The 18,000-nt window shown below is 36.7% G+C and overlaps 1 pseudogene; it reads left to right on the top strand.

The window, feature by feature from the left end:
- Positions 1–5,782: 5,782 nt before the first annotated feature.
- LOC149212412 (uncharacterized protein At4g15970 pseudogene) lies at positions 5,783–6,253 on the top strand (annotated as a pseudogene).
- The last annotated feature ends 11,747 nt before the right edge of the window (positions 6,254–18,000 follow it).

The raw sequence follows: 18,000 nt of genomic DNA on the forward strand, positions 1-18,000 counted from the left end.
GTAACATATAAATATACTTTTTTTATTGGGTTATACATATATATTCCCAAGTAATTTTGATTAGTTGGGATTTAATTTGGGAAATTTATTGATTTGATTTATTTTGAATGATTGATTGGATTTTATTATATAATAATTGAGAGAAACCAAGAATAATAATTTGTATAATTTTAATTAAAAGTTATTTTATTTTGGGCAATTTATTGATTAGGTTTAGTTTGAATGGTTGAATTATTATAACATTTATTATTTTAAACCAAAATAGAATTCTTTCAATTTAACACTTCTATCTGCCTGTCTTCACATTTTGGTGCAATTGCTAGTTTATAGCGATCTATGTATATTCAATAATTTTAAATTAAGTATAATATTTTCAATAATTTCAAACTAGTTATGATTAGTTTATTTAGGGTTGATATTACAATTTAATATAGTAAAAATATTTAAATTAAATATTTTGATTTTGATTTTTATATAAGGTAATATAATTTTATATTGATTTTAAGAAAAAGATAAAATAATTAGAAAAATAAGAATAAGTGTGAATAAAATGTTTAAACTTTATACTTTTCAAAACTATTTTAATGAGTTTAAATAAACTATTTGAATATCTATATTATCTAATTTGTACCAATATTAAATTCACATATATTTATATAGAATGAAAATATTAAAAAAATATTTTAATGTTGTATATAATAAATATTCAATGTCCAAAGAAAAAATTTATAGGTTAAAAAATAAAGTAAAAAATATCAAGTATTTACTAATAAGAATAATAAGAGGGAGATGTGTAATTTTCCAATTCCTAATATAAAATTAATATGTAACATTTAAAATTCATAATAATAAAAAAATTCAATGTGGGTCATCAATAAAATATTTTAATATACACGATACATTGGCAAAAGGATTTAACAATACAAAAACTAAAAGAGGCAGAATCAAAAGTCCTAGCATAATGAGACTACATCCAAAAGCCATTATGTATGTGATGAAGTTATATAAACAATTTTTTTATAGCAACGCAGGAGACAACGGGGTTTGAACTCACAATGAGTTTGTTTCTCCATATTGGCCATATGACCCTCCATGTGGTCCAGTTTCTCTTGTAGACACCAGTTGCAAGCTTGCCAATCTATCTTGCATGTACCATTGATTTCTTTGTAGATCATTTGGAAAAGAGATAATTGCATTTTTTTCGCCATGTCTATCCTTGGTGACTTGAATCACAAGCAATTTGAGTTTCTTAATGGGATCCCCAATGTCCACCCTGCTAGGCTCGTGCTCAGGGGAATTAGGCTTGTGCTGTAAAACCATAATTTCAATGCCTATGAAGAAAAAGTGTTGTGCTGTAGAATGAATGTGTAGAAGACTTTGTCTTTTTTAATTATTATTTAGCAACATTTTTCAGAATTACAGAAGTAGTTATATGAAGGTGGTTGTGCGAAGCTAACTCTTTGGAGGTATCATGTGCAGAGTTTCAAATGTTAGTTAAGGGCATTATTGAGTGCGGAAGTAGTTGTGCAGATGAAGTTGTGTGGAGGTTGTTGTGTGTGTGCAAATGTTATGTGAAAGTTTTGTGCAAAGTTTACTAAGATAATAAATATAGAAATATCCTTTTTAATTCTTATTTAGGGACCTATTTCACAATGTATAATCATTAATTAATATCAGTTTCAAAGCTATTTGGATTTAAGGCCTCTGTGGTTTATTATTTTCAACTTAGTCACCGGAGAATCCACAGTAAGAACCATTTTCTGCCAACGTTTCGAATCCCAACCGGGATCCATCATCAGGACAACTTGAATGCTTGATAGAAGAAGAGCACACTATTAGGGTTTAAATAGAAATGAGGAGGGAAAAGAGGGGAAGGTCGGCTCTCAATTTTTTTTTTTTTTGAGAAGTCGGCTGCCCCATTTATTTATTTATTTATTTTTTATTTTATTTTTATTTTTATTTTTATTTTTATTTTTTTTAATTGAAATGATTATTATAACTTTTAATTATTATTATTAATATAATAATTAGTAATATGTACTATTAATTAATATATACTATTATTGAAATTAATTGAAATGATTATAATCATTTTTACTTATTATTATTAATATAATAATTAGTAATAGAAATATTAATTGAAATGATCAAAATAACGATTATTATTTCTTCAATTATTATTATTATAATGATTAGTAATTAGTAATATTTGTAATATCAAATCAATAATATAAATTATTATTAAAATTAGTTAAAATGATTATAATTATTTTAATTATTATTATTATTATAATAATTAATATAATAATTAATTATTAATATAATGATTAATATAATAATTAATTATTAATATAATGATTAATATAATGATTAATATAATAATTAATTATATTAATATAGTAATTAATTATATTAATTATTTATTATTAATTAATATAATTAATTATTATTAATTAATATAATAAATTTGCCTATGGGGCTTTGGATTGACGTGAATGGGTGCGCTGTTAAGGCACTCCTTGCGATAGGTCACCGGTTCAAATCCCATGGGTACTTAGGTTAGCCTTAAACTAGAAAAAAAAATATAATAAATTATTATATTAATATTTTAATATAATTGATTATTATATTAAAATAATTAATATAATTATAGTTATAATTAAAATAATATAATTAATTATTATTATTATAATAATTAATTATATTGATTATTATTGATTATTAATAAATTTTATAATTATTTGAAGGAATAAATATTTAATGATAATTATTATTATATTAAATTAGATATTTTTTTAATAATATGAAATTTATAAGGGTGATTAAATTAAAAACTTAATTAAATAATATTGTAAAGATTAATGGAGAATTATTAATTATTATTATTATTATTATATTGATATCGGGTTAATTTTTCTTTGATTAGGGGAAACCAGCTTCCACTAATCTCCATACCATTGTCCCTGTTGAGATTATGCGGGTGCTTGATAATTTCAAGAGCTTCTCTGATCTTTCACTTATGGTGTTGCTCTTCCTTAGCGATAATGGCGGCATTTTCCAAGAATACATGGTGCTTAGTTTTCGACGAGTGTTCTGCGAGGGCGGAAGAACGAGACCTTTCATTTTTAATATCAGCTCCATGTTCCTTGAGTCTGGTCTGCAAGGAGCGACCTGTTTCACCAATGTAGCTTTTCCCACATGAGCAATCGATTTTATAGACCCCTTTAAGTTGATGTTTATCAATATTATCCTTAACTGATCTGATACTTTGCCTAATTGTTCCAGGGGCTGAGAATTGCGTGCTTATGTTTTTCCTTCTTAGAATTTCGCAATCTTATCTGTAACTCCATGAATGTAAGGAAGAAAAACCCTACCACCCTCAGGTTGATCTCGGGCTTTAGGTTCATGAGATAACATCCTTTTCTCAGCTATCTAGTTATTTTGTTCCTCCGAGGCCAATTCCACAGGCATGGGGGTCTTTGACATTCGATCCCAACATCTCAGACAGTTCCAAGATGCGTGGGATATGCTTTTCAATTCTGCCAAGCATGATATCTTGCTTATGGAGTTGACATTAAACTTTCTGGGATTCTGTTTGTAGCTCGGCATGCCTTGGACAAAAACAACCATGCCTACCAAGATTTGCTCCATGGCCTTGCCCAATAGGATTTTCATCAGCCAATAAAGGTATAAGGTCTACTTAAATTGCATTACCCTGCCTCTAGTGGTACTAGGGTCCGGGACAAGGGTCCTCCAGTCATCTGTGTCTTCCTTAGCCTCGCTGCCCTTCTTAACTTCTACTTCCCATTCCTCTAAAATTTTCTGAATACCTTCATTAGTGCCCTTGTGATATGCCTTGACAGCCTCACTCATAAGCCTTTCCACCGATTTTCTACCCCTGCTAAGCTCAGACGTGCTCGGTTCCTTTACGTTTCTGGGTACCTGGTTCCATCTTCCACGACCACGACTTTTCACAGGTTGAGCCATGACAGATATGCCCCAAACATGTTCAGAGCAACAATTTGTTAACCAAAAACAATTCATCATGATATAACAATGCTCTCGTCTCTGAGTTGGATTACCACTGATAACCGCCCCACCTTGCTCCTCCCCTTTCCCTTTGGTATCGGTGTCAGGGCCTTCGTGGTCATAGGTCCATTCCCCAGGAGGGATCGGCCTACTGCTACCAGTAATGAGACCCCATCACCACACCAAACTCCTCACTACCACAGGTCGGTTCTCTTTCCCTTGTCAATTCCAAGTTGGTGAGCGTTGCCGCTTGCCAGAGTTAGGCCAGCCATGGTTCACAGACCCCTTCCCTTCTACCCAAGACACCAACATATAGGCTCTTATATTTTCATGCCCAACTTCCCACCTATGATTCCTAGCAGTTCCCTATCTACATTAGTTTCTATCTACTCCCCAGCGACTACATTGGTGTCGACAATAGTGGTCCGCACCTAGGCAGTCGCTTAACTAACACCCGCGCCCCTCCGCACCAAGCTCATGACTTCTACCCGCAAAACCCCTACAGGCATCCCCACTCAACCCTCGGCCCATAGTTCCCAACATCCCCATGCGTGATAGTAAGATTTCGAACGAGAGAGAAATCGCTGCAATACCCGACAGTAGAAAAATATAGACGCACGACAAAGCCAACACAACCAGGCACCAACCCCAATTCCACCAATATTCTTAACTTCCCAATTATCCTTCCTAATTTTCCCTCGCTCCCTCCAGTGGAAACCCAAACAGGTCAACATCACAATGGAAGAGAGATATCGAAAAACATACCCGTTGATATTTGCAGGGTCGACAGGCTTGAAGCTAAGGATGGCGTCACTAGACCTATCCAGTGCACCAGCTCCTCCATCCACGAACAAACTCACTAACATCATCCACCTGCCTACCCTTTCTCCCATTAAAACTTTCTCCTCCACCATCCTCGTGCGAGCTTTCCCACCTCCCTTCATGCAATCATGCCAAGGGCCACATCACCCATTGCCTCGAGCGTGTGGGCGGTGGTGGTATATTACTCATGTGTACTCAACATTAATCTCCGTTCGTTGTCCCAACCACCGGTTCCCACCCCCATCGGGGTGAAAAACCTGTAATTTTATTTTTACTTTTAAAAAAAATTAAAAAGAAAATTACATTTTGTAAATGCTCTCAGCAGCCAAGGTTTATATGCCTAAAAAAATTTGAAAATATAAAAAAAACCTTAGAAGTTCCCTGATATTAATTACTTAACTTTTTTTCTTTTTCTTTTTCCTCTAGATTTTCTACCACCCGGAATCCAACCATCCTCAAATGGCTCATGGTTATCTTTTGTGGGTGTTCCTTGTTTGAATTTTAACTTTCTAGAACATGAACTCTCTTTGTGGCCACCATCCCATCCTCTTTGTGTGGTGCATTTTTCTATTGTTCTAGTTCATGGGTAGATTTTGATTCTGTGAATTTAGTCCCAATAAATATTATATTATGTTCCAATCAGAAGCAAGACCATTTATGCATTCCAAACACTATTTTTTCAATTGAAAAAAAAAATTATCATTCATCAGATTCTCAGATGGATATAAGTTGAAAGTATTATTTGCGGACAACGTATGCCAATTCAATGTACGGAAATCCTAGTAAAGTAGCAAATATATCTTTTTATATGAATCTTTTTTCTTATTTCCATTTTAGTATGTTACCATTAAAACTTGAAATTTAATTCTCTCAATGCTATGTTTAAGTATTAATTGGTTCTGGATGATTTCTTGAACAGGATACGGATATAATGTGGTTCCGGAATCCGTTCCAATTATTTGATGAAAACGCCGATTTTCAGATTGCCTGTGATAATTACGTCGGCGATCCTCACAACATGTCGAATGCGGTCAACGGAGGTTTCAACTTCGTTCGATCCAATGACAGAAGTATTGAGTTTTATGAATGGTGGTATGACTCCAGAAGTTCCTACCCCAACATGCACGATCAGGGCGTTTTGAACGAGATCAAATCAGAGAAGCGCATGTCTGAAATAGGGTTGAAGATGCTATTTCTTGATACCAAGTATTTTAGTGGGTTCTGTCAGCAGAGAGCAAGTCTGAGGGATGTGGTCACAATGCATGCCAATTGCTGTATAGGCATGAATGCTAAGCTTGCTGATTTGACTTTAATTCTGCAGGATTGGGCATCCTTCCGCTCTCCCAACGCCAGTCTAACAACCCAAGTCCACTGGAGAGCTCCCAATTCCTGTTTCCTCTGATGGTTCTGCAGGGCTAATTGTTTTTTTTTTCCTTCTTTCTTTTTTTGGCATGAGATTGTTATTTTACAGAAAATAACAAATTACAATAAGTTGAAATGAGATAATAATTTTATATTAATTGTAAATTTTGAAAATATTACCTAATTTTAAAGTTTAGGAAAAAATATTTATTTAACCTAGTATCAAATTTGAGATATTCTTAAAATTTTCAATTTAAAATATCAATCTAACAAGCTTGAAACAATATGGAAAGTGATTTAATTTAATAAATTTAGTTTCAGAAAATACTTGCATTGCTTCCTACTATTGACATCCAGAAAGTGATTTAACTAAATGATTTTAGTTTTCATTTGGCATTAGACTTGTACTGGACTATTCAGAAACAAATTTTTCCATTTTCGATAATGGATATACTAACAGCCTAATAAATATATCGTCTATCACTCCTGCAAATCATTTAACAGCCTAATAAATAGATTGTCTATCACTCCTGTAAATCATATAAATACATTAGAATAAGCCTTGACTGCTTCCCAAACATGGACAACCATAAGATGACTTAATTTAGTCATCTTAAACAAAAGTAAAATTTCCCATAATATCATTACGGCTACTATATAGAATTTTAATGCTTTGACCCAGTGTTGTCACAGAGGGCAGCATTCAGTTATTGCACTCTTACGAATCAATTGAATAACTTAGTATAAGTTTGTATTATTTTTAACATATTAGAGTATTACTTGAATAGTTTTAACATTGGAAGGTGATTTAATTGAATGATTTTAGTTTTAATTAGGTTGATATTTTTTTGGAAGGTGATTTAAAAGAGGAAACACTCTTTAAAGGAGCACATAAAAAAACTCGATCTAAGATATGCAAAAGTAATAAATTTGTATTACTCTTAACATTAACACGAGAAAGTGATTTACTTAAATGGTTTAAAATGAAAAATTGATTTACTTAGTGATTTTAGTTTTAATTATGTTGATATTTTTTTTTATTTTTTATTTTTTTATAAATAGAATAATTATTTTTTAATTTAAAATTTTTATTTTATGTTCATAGTTTTCTTTATACAATAGATAGAATTATAAATTTTTCATTATTAATTTCTTTACAGCACATATAAACAGTAAATGGATGAAATATTTTGATTCCACATCATATTGGTCATGAGACTGCTGCAGCAAGAAGTATGCACGATGGTGCATATCATCCCAAGGGTAATCAAGGCTAGACATAGCTTCCATGATATCCTCATCGGAATGGAAGATGGGCGAAGATGAGGAAGACTGACTACATGATGCAACGGTAGTACCTAGTGCATCATCATGAGAAATAAGGTTCACATATGCACCATTTGGGATGGTAGACGACGAGATAGTAGATGGAAAATCTACTGATGTTGAGACCTGGATTTTGAATGAAGGAGGTTCGATAGAAGCACGCGTAGAACCCTCAGAGAGGTTTCCCTGCGAGGAACTCAAGGATGATGACAAGTAAAGGATATGGACCGTGGAGTCTGTCATCTCGACATCGGGGGGAGGGATCACGATGGTGGGACCAGAGTCTCCCTATTTTGGTGTACTAGTGGTACCAAAATCCACAAGTAGAGGAGTAGGTGATCCACAATGAGTGGCCTCGTACTTGCACAACGCTTGAAGGCAATCATGAAATTCGTCAAGACTAGGGAAATAATGGGAATAGTGACCATAATGATCGCACAAGGCACAAGGGTGATTTGTGCACAACGTTTTGAGTTTCTTGGTTGGTCCCGGTAAGGTAACTTGGACCTCAGGGATATTTGACTCAGGGAACGTTTCATGAACCAAAGGTTTGAGACGAGGAAGCTCATGACAGTTATTGGTGGCACGCTCAACAACCTCATATAAAGTACATAGAAGTGTCGGCTTTGGAGCTTTGTGAGTGGAAGGTGCTTGGGGAGCCTTTTCCTTAGGTTCCTTCTTCTTGGCTTTTCCCCTTTGTTCAAATGCTTTCACAACATGAGTAGGTTCATGTTGAGGTTGCGGTGGAACTGAAGCAATGACATGGGTCATAGGGACTAGTTGAACCAGGGTCAAAGCATGATATGGTCTGAGCTGACCAGGCAAAGTATTCGCTTGGGGGTCAATGTACCACACTCGGATCCCCAAAGTCATATTAGGGAGAGTCAACAAAGCCATGACAGGGACATAAAAGATTCCAGGAGGAGGAAATAAGAAAGGTATTTGTTTTGCAGGATAATGTCCCTGTGGAACAAGTCCTGGGTAGTTAAGGCCTCGAGGAATAATTCCTGGTGGGAACAAAGGAAGTCTTGGGGGGGTGAATCCAAATGGCTCAACTAAGATGGTAACAATAGGGTGCTGAGGAGATGGTTGTTGATCATATGCACCATATTTCTTGTGAGAAGCCCGTGACGCTTGTAACATGCAAACACTCAAAGAGCTAGGCTTAGAGATGGGGGAGACTAGGAAAAGCACCCAACAATGAGGAACCTTTATAGACTTCGGGTGAAACAATGGTGAGAGGGGTAGAAGACTTCTTGCCAGACATCGACGAGATAATGCATTCAGGGGAGGTCAAGGATAACGGCTCGTAGTATGTCAACTGATCGATAGTGACAATCTTCTCTTCATTGGGGAATCATATCTTGCAAAAAACCACAGATGTGATGGCTGACATGGAATAAGTGTAACTATGACCCAAGAGAATGTTGTAATCTAGAGGGGCATCAATAAACTCGATGTCTACATGAACAATCTTGCCCACAAGAGTCACTGGAAAATTGTGATACATGCCGAGAGGCTGGGAGGAGTGACCATCCCAAGCATGCAAAGTGATGGTGGATGGGGACAGTTTAGGTGACTTGAGTTTCTTCCAAATGACAACGGACATCACCCAGGTGGATGCACCTTCATCAATAATGCATCAGGAGATGATGGAATTACAGCCGCAGACTGATATATGGAAAGCAAAGGATGGAGTTAATGGAGGATGTTCTAACGTATCAACATGAAAGACAATCAAACAATCATCTAAAGGATATACTGCACCCAAAGTATTAAAGATTTCTTTTGAGATGGGCACAACTAGAGGACTTCCATCATCGACATGGCAACAAGGGATTGTGCCAAGTCGTCTATGATACTATATGTATGGGTAGCTCAGTTAGAAGCCACGTGATGATGTAATGGTCCCTTGGGGATCTTGGGAATTGACTCAACTTTAGGTTGATGGATTTGTAGCGGACCATTTGGTATCATAAGAGGCTAAGTAGATGCTTTGGTTTTGGACTCAGTGGCGAAAGAAGTCGATGGATTGTCATATTAACGCGACTATTTGCAAGTTGATATCAAAGGTATTGACCTTGTCAGAATTCATCATGAGGATCTGGCAGTCACCAGGATAAAAAGGTTGGGGAGGGTGGGCTGTTTGACCTTTCTGAGGTTGGGCAACAACAAATCCTTGCTGAAGGAAAAGATTTGTGAGCATGGCCAGATGAGATGGCGCAGGATTCTGAGGTGATTGCTGCATGGGTGGTTGACCTCTAGAAGCTACTTGGGCTTCCCACATTTGGTGTATTTAGGGTAAGAGGGGGCACTCATGAGTATAATGGACGTGTACACCACAACATGCACAAGATTTTTTCATACGAATAGCCTTGTTTTGCTTGGGTTGGTCGCCCTGTTATTGGTTGTTGGTGTTAGGCTAGTTCCCCAGGGTTCATTAGGTTGATTACCTTGGTTACCCTCGTTACCCTTGTTACCTTTTCCCGTATTCTTTTTCTTCGAATTTTGGGGATTGATCACACTCTACTATCTAAACACTTGACCCTGAGGGGGCGGTGGCTGTTGGGGTTGAGAATGCATGGGAGGCTGTGGAGCTAATGCCTAAGGGGCTGGAGTGGTCGGCGGTGCATAGGTATAATATGGTGAAGGGGAAACAGTCTGGTAGATAGGTTGCACACTAGCTGGTCCTCACATTTGATGATATGGTTGGGTAAATGCATAAGAGCCACTTTGTCTTGAATATACGTTGCTGGTAGGAGGGTCATAAGTGTTGGAGGAATTGGTGCCCCCCTGCAGATAGCCATAACTCTGCTGAGTATATGGTGAAGGATGTGAAATAGCTCTAATGATACCGTCAGCGGTGTGAGATGCCCCTGGTGCATTGGCACCACCAGGATGGGCGAGGTCTGGTATAACGGTATAGATATAACCAGATTGAGCATAAATCAAGTCATATCTCATAACGGTTTGGAGAGCCTCTTCCTCTGTCTGAGGAAAATGAGGCGTGAAATCTTTGGCAATAGGCTCTAAAAGAGTCCTAAGAAACCAATCGAGGTAGACACGGTCTTCAAAGGGTGGAGCAAGGCACATGCTCCTCCTTCTATGACATTCTTGGACATGATCAAAAAGACGGGGGCCAGAGGACTAGAGGAATGCAGTCAAGAGCTCTGTACCAGTGTCGTATTGGAGAGGTAACTGAAAATATGAAAGGAATACTTTAGCAAGCATCATGAAAGTGGAATGAGAGGCGACATCCTGGTCGACATACCACTTCGTAACATCTCCAATGAGCATGCGTTGGAACAATCGAAGACAAATGCAATCATCGATGATGGAATTGGATGAACACCACATATGGAAGGAGCAGACGTGATTGGTATGGTCCTCTCCAAAATTACCCTCAAACTTGGGGATGCGGGAGGGAAGCTTAGTCAGCATAGCTAGCCAACCAACATTGTGGTGTATAGGGTCATTAATCAACTGGCTAAAATTTGGGAGGCTTAACCCAACCATGAAAGGTAGCATTGGAGCTGCCAGAACGATTCTTGTAATGGTTCCGCTAGATGTGACTACCGGGGTAGAACAAGAGCCAACACCAGGTTGGTTTCCTGCACCTGTAGTGAGTTCTGACATGATGATGGTATGTGGTGAAGAAGGCTCGGAATTGGATGAGGAATCAGATGAACTAGAAGAAGAGTCTGTATGGGGACTCGAGGGACTATGAACTCGAACCCTGCGGGGAGGAGTAATATGCCCAAATGGAAACTAGGAATGAAGGCCTAAGAGTCTCCGCGACAAACGCCTTGGTGACACAATGGTTGTAAGACACAAGTGACACAGAAATGGTGAAGGGATATAAACAATATGTTTTTGTCTTTGAGTGGGGAGATAAATTAATTAAGTTAAGTATTGGCTTGGCGGTGTAAACCAAGTGCCCTTCGCTTAAGGTGTGATTATGTGTGCAAGTGTATTTATTATTAATCCCAGATCGTGTTTGAAAAAATGAAAAGATTCCTGAAACAAACTGAAATTGAAAATAGAAAATAAATAACAAATCAACTATCTAAACCCCACCCAAACTGGGTTTGCAAACACTGTGCTAGTTGGTGGTGAAATTAACTGAAAACACCCAAAAAAGGCCAAGAGATCTAAGCATCAATGTGATTGGGATCAAATGAAATTATGCTGTTGGAAAGTGGTGTAGCAACAACAAAAAACCAATGAGGAAAATTGTTGCAAAAGATAGGGAGATGGGTGTGAAACCTAGGGAAAACAGTGGCACCCTAATGAAAATGACCAAACAAGGTTCAAGAGGGAACTTTGGATGGAAACAACCTATATTTCAATATTTGAAATAGGAAGGTACAAATTTGGAAAATATGGTTGAAAGCTCTGCAAAAACTCGGACTTCTTACTCAGTTAAACTCCTCCTATAAAGGTGGAAGCGTACTAGAAACCCTAAGGGGATAAATTCCACTTTGACGAGAGAAACAAAGTAGATCAAGGCCTAATAAGGCTATGACATTAGTCAAACAACTGAGCAGACAACTCTTGGCAAAATCCAGAAACAGATCAGGAAAAAATCCCAGAAACCCCAAAATCGCAGGTACTGACCTGTTTAGGGGGATATCGCACTTTTTGGGCTAGAAAGTGCGCTTTAGACCTCTAGATCTCACTTTTGGGGCAGAAAAGGGTGATTTTTTCTCCTTAGTTCTCGGGCGGAAAGTCTCGGAAAATTTTTCCATCTCTGTTGCAGCTGGTTCCTGTGACTTGCGGAAATGGCCAAAAAACTTACGAAAGTTAGAAATTTGACTGATCTAGGGTTAGAATGCTAGTAAACAACATTAAGAGACTGAAAAGAGAAAAACCCTAAGCTGAAAACTGAAGGTTACCCAAGTTTCCAAATCAAAATTAAGAACGAAGTGGAGTCACCAATTGGTTATGTAGAATTCTTCCTGATTGTGTACGAAAAGAAACTACTTTAGGCTGTGGATGAAAAATAACCCTAACAATAAAAATGGTTGTTAAACAGTGTAGATCTGCAGGAAATTATAGAAACAAAACCTACCAAAGCCCTGATCTATGCAACAGACATAGTTAAGCATCAAAATGGAATAGTAAAATAGGCGTAAATAACTCCAATAATCCAATGGAAACCAGATATATAAAGAATATATTTTATTAAAAAAAACCTCTGAAGGGAACAAATAATGTTACCAGTCCCCCTCTATGGGATGGGTTCTTGGCTATCCTCAATGTCTTCAGCTTTTGTAGAGTCTCTCTCTCTTCTATGATGTGTAAAACCCAACAAACAAAATGTTTGAACTCAATGAGTACTCAAATGAAAAAGAAGATGGTGTGCGACAATGATAATAATCATAGCTACAACAATGAGTGCAACAATGAAAATGATCAAAAGTGAAGAATGAATGGAAAACCCTTCTATTTATAACAAAATATTAGGTTATCCTCAAATAATGAGAAATAATAAAATATTATTAACCCCATTCTAAAATTAACCATTTGGAATATTTTATTATCTTTGGTTTGGAGGGAAAAAGGTATAAACTTTTATTTAGAAATAATAAATAAATAAATGATTTATTTATCATCTCAAGAAATATGGTTAAGGAATAATAAATAAATAGTGATTTATTTAATTATTCTTCATGGGTTTAATTATAAATGACTTAACAAATGTGGTTTATTAAGTAATTTCTCAGAGTGAAAACAATTTTACTATGGTAAAAGTGGCCCTACATGGTGTACTTTGATCCATCTAGTAAATTAAGGCTAGATGATCATTTTTTTGTAATAATAATTACCTTATGCATAAAGAGTATACTTTATTTACTAATAATCATAATCTACATGTCATAAGCAACCAACCAAATTTGAATCAAAGACATGGCGAATGGGTTGAATTTATGCAGAACTTTACTTTTTTTATTAAACATATTGGTAGGCCATTGAATAAATTAGTTGATGCTTTGAGTATAATTAAATTAATTCTACAAGAGCTTCAAATTGGTGTCTTGGGATTTGATGAACTCAAGGAAATGTACAAGAGTGATGAAAACTTCAAAGAATCATGCGCAGCATGTGAACACCCAGTTAACATGAATACAACTCCATGCTCAAGTTATTGAGTGAGGAATGTTTGTTGTTCAAGGATAGTAAGCTTTGCGTACTAAGGTGTTACATGAATGGAAACTTAATAAAGAAGAAGTATAGTGGAGGCTTAGTATGACACTTTGAAGCTGATAAAAACTTTCATATATTAAATTCTTTCTATTTTTTTTCCATGTATGCAAGCTAATGTAAAACAACTTGTGGAAATATGTATATTTTGTCAACATGAAAAAGGGAGAAGCTAAAAAGTAGGATTTCACTAATTACTGCCAATTCTTAGCAAGCCTTGGGACTCTGTTAGCATGGATTTTGTTTTGGGATTACCTTGAACATAGAGAGGTAATGGTTCTATTTTTTGTTGTACGTTTGCTAAGATGACACATTTTATTTCTTTTACAAGAACTATCGATGCAACCAATGTTGCAAATATATTTTTCAAAGAAATTGTAATGTTGCATTGCTTGCCTATAAATGTTGTATTAGTTAGGGGATACAAGATTTGTATGCCACTTTTTTGGAAAACCTTGTGGAAGAAATTGGGCACTAATTTGAACTTCATTTTAACTTACGATACATAAATATATGGACAAATAGATATGGTAAATAGAATTTCAGGAAACATTTTTAAGACTCTGGTGAATGAACATCTTAAACAACATGATCATATACTTTCTCAAGCTTGGTTTGCTTACAATGAATCACGTAACATAAGTATAGGAATGAGTCCATTCCAAATATTGTATGGAATATACCCCAGGGGAGTATATGAACTAAGAAATTTGGGAAAGTAGAAGCTCAAGAGTGTAGATGGTGAATATTTTGCAGTGAGCATGCAAGATTTGCAGGAAAATGTCAAGCAACAATTGCAAGTGAATAACAATAAGTACAAAAAAATAACATACATTGTTGGGACAGGGTCTCCTAGAGTCAATTTTGGGGTTAAAAACCCAAGTTTTGGGGCGAAAAGCCCAAGTTTTTGTATGTAAAGTGTAAATTCTCTGAAAATTGTGGTCGCATAGCGCATAGATGTAAAGTGTCAAAAAGGGTTTTTACCCTTCTTCTATGTAAGTTGTGTCGGCTTTAGTAGATGTACCCATGGTCTGTGGACCATGGGATTGTATAAAAAAGGAGAGTCTTAGAAGAGTCTAAGGCAGCTCTGAGTTTTGATAGTTGATGATATGGATGTAATGGGTCAGTAAGAGATAAGAGCGAAGAGTCTTTAGAGTAGAAGAGAGGCTCTATAGCTGAGTGCATAGAGTCCTAGAGTAGAGTCTGTAGCTGAGTGCGCAAACCCCTATAGCTGAGTGCGTAAGGTAGTTTGAGTTTGCAAGAATATTTGAAGCATTAATAAAGAAGATTACTTCGGAAATATCTGTGTTTGATCTATTTACTTCTGTTATGAATGAATGCACTTATTTTATGATGAATATTAGGTTTATGTTTTAATATTGTATTAATGCGCAAATCTACATGTTTTACATTGTTACATGAACGCAAGCTATAATATATGTTTACGTGAAGAATATCTTAATATATGCTAAAGTTATTAGTTACTTGAGCTGATCTGCATAAATACAGAAGTAGGAGTAGTTACAAAGATGCGTAAGTGGCTGATTGACCTATTTAAGGTCCGTGAAGGACAGTCGCAAGCCTTCTCAAAGGTCTAAGGGTTGATTAAGGGAAGTATATCGATAAGCCTTAAAGGCTTATCGATCTGTGTGAGGGCAGAGTTACGGCATAAAATGACATCATAATCATCTCTGGGTGCAGAAACTTGGTTCCAACATCCCCCCATATTTTTTTGGGTGAGACTTCAGTCTGCGCTCCATGGATTAATGTTGAAAGGTCCAGTAGTGTAGGGATTTGTTTGGCTAAACTTAACGTTGAACCTAGGTCAGGGCCCCCAAGCCAAAAAATGGTTCCATTGCCAGGACCAGGATCTGCATAAAGATATGTGTGATGTCGCATCACTGGAATCCAACTAAGAAAGAAATTGAGGATTGGTTGGATAGAAAGATCCACGAATTCGCAGCGCAAGAAAACAAAAATCCGCGATTGACGAAAGAACAGTGGTTGGATAGATATCCATACACAGAGATACATGAAATTTTCTTTTGTTCCTTCCCAGTTGAATTCATTTGGGGATTTTTGAGGTCTAAAATGGGCCTCCTAAGGAAATTATAAAATAATAGCGGAAATAATAAAATAAGATTACATTACATCATCAAATTTTAGAGGGAAAAAAGAAAAAAATATTTTTTTCAAATCATATTTTCAACTTATCTCCCTATGGGTTTACTCAAATTTAAAGTGGTAACACTCATTGGATGCAAGATTTGATTCCTCGTCCAAAGAGTACCCATGCTTCATACTTTCAATGGACCCTTCTACACGAAACATGAGAAATACATGAAAAATGTGATTGCAATCACATTTTTCCATGTATTTTTAATTTTTCATGTAGCAGGATCCATCAAAAGTATGCAACATGGGTACTCCTTGGATGAGGAATTAAATTTTGCATCCAATGAGTAATCCCATTCGAAATTTGAGTAAAACCTTAGGGAGATAAGTTGAAAATACGAGTTGAAAAAGTAGTTTTATTATTTTCTTTTTTTTATTTTTTTTACTTTTTTACTCCAAAAATGGTGAATCATCCCCCATGGTTGACATCATCATCTTGAATCCTATTGGTTATTATAAATTTTATTTTGGTTGTACATTTTTCTTAGGAGGCCCATTTTAGACCTTAAAATTCCCTTAATGATATGAGTGGATCGCTAAATTGGCAGACGGCCAAGGAAGGTGGAGGCTTTACAGTTTGATAGTGTGGACCCCGGAATTAGTGCGGAGATTGGAAGCCTCTGAAGATAAGATCACATGCGTCGTCAATCACTGGCTTGATTGTATCATAGAAAGATTTGTGACAGAGTTCACAGTCGATACTTTGGTCAGTTACAATGAAGTACAACATCGTTTCTTCAAGGGACCGCGAGGTAAGTATTTAAGATCTTTGAATACTTGGATTAAGATGCTCTTGTGTGAAAAGTGGGTTATGCACTTACCTTGATGTTTGGAACTACACGAAGTGGGAAGATCTTTAGGGATAGAGAGAGAACAGGCCCTGAATATAGCCCACTGATTGGACCTCCTCTAAGTGACGACGAGGAAGCAGTACATGCTTCTTCACAGAGCTCTGTCTAGTTAATACGGCAAGGATTTCTATGAATACCCCATCTGCCCACTCCACCTCCAAATTCACCTCCGCAGCATACACCTTTGCCCACACCACCACCACCTCCGCCACTGTTCAGTATGGAGAATGCAGTGAAGTTGCCCGTTTTCAAGGGTTTGGGAAATGAGGATCCGGACCAGTTTTGGTTCGTCACGAAGGCTGTATGGGAATCTCAGGGTATTACAAATGATCAGATGAAGAAAGCAACATTGGTTACTTCTTTACAGGAGCGTGCACTAACGTGGTACATTAAGTATTGTAGTGATAACCCGACGACCAAATTAGTAGACATTCAGACTGCGCTGAAAAAGGAATTCAGTAGGCCCAAGTTTGAAGTGCAATCAATCGTTGGATTCAAGGAAATTATGATGAAGCCTGGCGAGACACCCTGGGAGCTCGATTGGAGATTGAAATGCAAAATACGTGAAGCTAACTTGAATCTCATGGATGGACAACTCTGTGAATGGTTTGTAGCTTCGCTCTTGCCTCATCTAAAAATTTCTTTGTCACAACAAAATATTGGGACCTAGGCATAATCCCATGCCCTTGAGGCCAGAAGCTCAAGCAGGACCAAGTGCAGGACCTGCGTTGTGGTGTGCTATCTGTCAGGTAGCTGTAAAACATGTGACAGACAATTGTCACCTACTACAGAAATTTGTACAGACACCACAACAACTCTTCTACAACTTCTGTAAATCGGTGGGTCATGACGAGCGTAATTGCCATATCTATGAGATAATGATGGATAGAATGCCTGCATATCAAGTATAGGTATAAACTTGGCCTCCTGACCAAGGAATTGGGGGAGCGCGAGGAGGATATCAAGGACGCGGATGAGGCCGAGGTGGAGGAGGACTTGGTAGGGGTAGAGAACAGGTTATTTTCTAGAACTATGGGGGACTGGACCACTATGCACGAGAATGTACGAACCCGATGTGCTTGTTGTGCCGATATTGTACTCATTTTGACCATGCGACTGAAGATTTCCCTGTATTACTAACTAAGATACGCAAAAAGGGAGTGCAACCTCAGCAGCCGACTCAGAACCTACAGATGATGAGGGCTGAACCTTGCGAAGGAGATCCTAATGT

The sequence above is a fragment of the Pinus tabuliformis genome, chromosome 1_1, assembly GCF_031772625.1.
Source record: "Pinus tabuliformis cultivar Carrire ecotype Pingquan chromosome 1_1, CPIR1, whole genome shotgun sequence".
In the NCBI taxonomy this organism is placed as follows: domain Eukaryota; kingdom Viridiplantae; phylum Streptophyta; class Pinopsida; order Pinales; family Pinaceae; genus Pinus; species Pinus tabuliformis.